Below are 4,278 nucleotides of genomic sequence, written 5' to 3'. Positions count from 1 at the left end.
TCAGGCTCCACCAATATGGAAGAAATGTGTATTTCTGAATCTCAGTTCTTGTTTATGCCGCTATAGACTTGACTAAGTTTTGCAATAGCTTGGGCTACTGAGCCCCTGTCTGTGTATACGTCACTAAAACGACTACTGTCACACGCAGAAGGTATTAGTACTCCAGCGGCAGTACATTTCAGCTGGGGCGAGAAAGAGAGTAACTGTGCTTTTCGTGTGTTTTGTCCTTCAACCGTTGCGTGTTGAACGGAGGATTTCCTGTCAGTGGAAGGAAATTGGGATAAGAAGACGTTTAGCTGTTTCAAGTTTTCCACAAGGGCTCTTTGAACTGCAAGAAAAAATAAAGGGGAAGTTTTTCAGATACGTGCCATTTCCCTTCTAAACACGACACACACAAACAAACAAAAATAAAAATAAAAATAAACAAGTCGCGTAAGGCGAAATTACTACATTTAGTCAAGCTGTGGAACTCACAGAATGAAACTGAACGCACTGCATTTTTTCACAATGACCGTAGTCCGCCGCTAGTGCAGTGCAAAAGGCAGTGAAAGTGACGAGCCTGTTTAGCGCGGTAGCGGTTGCGCTGTGCTGCATAGCACGCTTTACTGTACCTCTCTTCGTTTTAACTTTCTGAGCGTGTTTTTAATCCAAACATATCATATATATATATGTTTTTGGAATCAGGACCTGACAAGGAATAAGATGAAAGTGTTTTTAAATTGATTTCAAAAATTTAATTTTGATCATAATTTTTATATTTGTAATTTTCAGAGCTTGTTTTTAATCCAAATGTAACATATTTATATGTTTTTGGAATCAGAACATGACGAAGAATAAAATAAAAGTAATTTTGGATCGTTTTATAAAAAAATAATTGTAATCACAATTTTCAAATGTTTAATGACCAAAGTCATTAATTAATTTTTCAGCCTCCATGCTGAAATGCAATACCGAAGTCCGGCCTTCGTCGAAGATTGCTTGGCCAAAATGTCAATCAATTTGATTGAAAAATGAAGGTGTGCAAGTGCCGCCTCAACTTTTACAAAAAGCCGGATATGACGTCATAAAACGCACAGACACACACACACACACACACACACACACACACAGACACACAGACACACACACACATACACCACGACCCTCGTCTCGATTCCCCCTCTATGTTAAAACATTTAGTGAAAACTTGACTAAAACACACACAAAAAACATAGGTGAACGAGTTAAACCCGTTAAAAAGTAGAGATCTATATGATAAAAAGAAAACGATATTAACAAGTCGCGTAAGGCGAAATTACTACATTTAGTCAAGCTGTGGAACTCACAGAATGAAACTGATCGCACTGCATTTTTTCACAATGACCGTAGTCCGCCGCTTGTGCATAACGGAGTGAAACTGACGAGCCTGTTCAGCGCGGTAGTGGTTTCGCTGTGCTGCATAGCACGCTTTTCTGTACCTCTCTTCGTTTTAACTTTCTGAGCGTGTTTGTAATCCAAACATATCATATCTATATGTTTTTGGAATCAGGAACCGACAAGGAATAAGATGAAATTGTTTTTAAATCGATTTCGGAAATTTAATTTTGATCATAATTTTTATATTTTTAATTTTCAGAGCTTGTTTTTAATCCAAATGTAACATATTTATATGTTTTTGGAATCAGGAAATGATGTAATATAAGATGAACGTAAATTTCGATCGTTTTATATAAAAAAAAATTATTACAATTTTCAGATTTTTAATGGCCAAAGTCATCAATTAATTTTTAAGCCACCAAGCTGAAATGCAATACCGAAGTCCGGCCTTCGTCGAAGATTGCTTGGCCAAAATTTCAATCAATTTGATTGAAAAATGAGGGTGTGACAGTGCCGCCTCAACTTTTACAAAAAGCCGGATATGACGTCATCAAAAGTATTTATCGAAAAAAAAAATGTCCGGGAATATCATTCCCAGGAACTCTCATGTCAAATGTCATAAAGATCGGTCCAGTAGTTTGGTCTGAATCGCTCTACACACACACACACGCACACACACACACACACACACACATACACCACGACCCTCGTCTCGATTCCCCCTCTATGTTAAAACATTTAGTCAAAACTTGACTAAATGTAAAAATTACCATCAACTACAAAGAAAACTGCCTGTTGGAATTAATCTAATTGGAATTTAAAAAAATAGTTTCTGAAGTTCAGTTTGTATACACTTACGATTGGTTTTACTCATACGAAAATATTTCTGCGTGTTGAAACAAGTTTTAGGCCTACTCAAGTCGTGCAACAAAATCAAAAAACAAAAACAAAACAAAAATTTAAACTAAACAAATAAACGGAATAACATTTTGCGCATGTACCTGAGAAATCTTTTCTCTCCAAGCACCACGTGGCTGTACACACGCCGAGAGTCTTTATAAACAAAGGCTTTACAGTTCAGTGTAAGCGGCAGTGATAAAAACACACCGGATATCTGTAGCCTGTCACGTGATCAGAGTCACGCTCGCCGCCTGGAGACAACAGTCATAATCTAGACGAGCTCTTATATCTCGCTGTTAAAGGTCCCGTCATCATTCTCGCGGAAACATAATGCTCCCCGCCACAGTTATGGGACAAGATCAGTTTTCTTTTGGACAAAGACACAAAGAAATCTACAGCCTGGCAAAAAAGCAGGAAAGGGAACATAAAAAGATAAAAACGGTGAAGAAAACAAAAGGAAAGAAAGGAAGAACTAGCGAGAACAAAATAAAGATGAACACAAAGTAATAAAAATATAAGATACCAAGACAAAAAACAACACAAACAAACTTTACCACGAAGAAGCTCCTCAGAGATAACTGCAGGAGTAATAAATGAGATACCACATCGATTGAACAAAACAAGACGTCTCTTCTTGACCCCTCGCATGAAAGTGAAATCTCTGGCGTATACACAGCCCTAAATGAGAAGACGTCATTATAAGGCAAATAATGGCGTCACGCGAACATTGTGTCGCTTCTTATGCAAGTTTACCGATGAAATGACAAAGACTGTCGAAAAAAAAGTTTGTCTCGGTGACTTCGTCATACTAGCAGAGGAAAAATACTCGTAGGGTCACCGCCAGGCTGTGCATGTACCGGTGTTGTATGTTATTAAGGCCCAAAAAAAAATAGGTCTGTTTACGGTAACCCGACCGACCCTAGTTTTTTCGCGCGACCCTAGACTTTTTTTTGGCATTTGGAAAAAAAAAAAAAATCTGTTTTTTTTGGCAAAATAACGTAAAAATATGGTTTTTTGGAGAAAAAAACAAACAAAAAAAAACCAACAATCCCGACCTACCGACCCTATTTTTTGGGCCTATGTTACCCTAAACAGACAATTTTTTTTTTTGGCCTAAAGGTCCATACATGACATTGTACTGTCCGCGTACACCATCGTACTTGCCACCACTGCTGCGTAATTGGAACAGTTTCATGCTTTCGCTTGGACATAGACAGAACATCTGAACGGCCTTAACTGGCGATATACACTTTGGATTAAATGAAACGGGAATTACTGCTTTATTAACCTTCACCGTGCTTTGTTCGTGGGTCGTGGACGACCAAGAGCCTCACAAAATCGTCTTTATCTCTGAAACTATTTAGAATTTTTAAGTGAGACTTCATGTAATCTCCGATCACCATACTACCTACCGTCCTATTGCCCAACGTTTGAAAATGTATCTCTGTAAACAAACAAATAAACGATGACGTAATTTGAACTGCACAGTCCGGATGATGTGGGTCGTAACCCTAATATGGAATTACGTACGGAATTTTACGCTGTTTATCCGTATTCGGATGGCGTGGGTTGTGTACGACACATACTCCGCAAAGAGGCGGCAAAACGTGTATTCCTATACGGATGGCGTGGGTCGTGTACGACCCATACTCCGCAAAGAGGCAGCAAAACGTGTATTCCTATACGGATGGCGTGGGTCGTGTACGACCCATACTCCGCAAAGAGGCGGCAAAACGTGTATTCCTATTCGGATGGCGTGGGTCGTGTACGACCCATACTCCGCAAAGAGGCGGCAAAACGTGTATTCCTATTCGGATGGCGTGGGTCGTGTACGACACATACTCCCCAAAGAGGCGGCAAAACGTGTATTCCTATTCGGATGGCATGGGTCGTGTACGACACATACTCTACGGCAAAACGTGTATTCCTATTCGGATGGCATGGGTCGTGTACGACACATACTCTACGGCAAAACGTGTATTCCTATTCGGATGGCGTGGGTCGTGTACGACCCATACCTTT

This window comes from Littorina saxatilis, linkage group LG1 (assembly GCF_037325665.1).
Source record: "Littorina saxatilis isolate snail1 linkage group LG1, US_GU_Lsax_2.0, whole genome shotgun sequence".
NCBI lineage: Eukaryota > Metazoa > Mollusca > Gastropoda > Littorinimorpha > Littorinidae > Littorina > Littorina saxatilis.
This window is presented reverse-complemented; position numbering follows the sequence as displayed.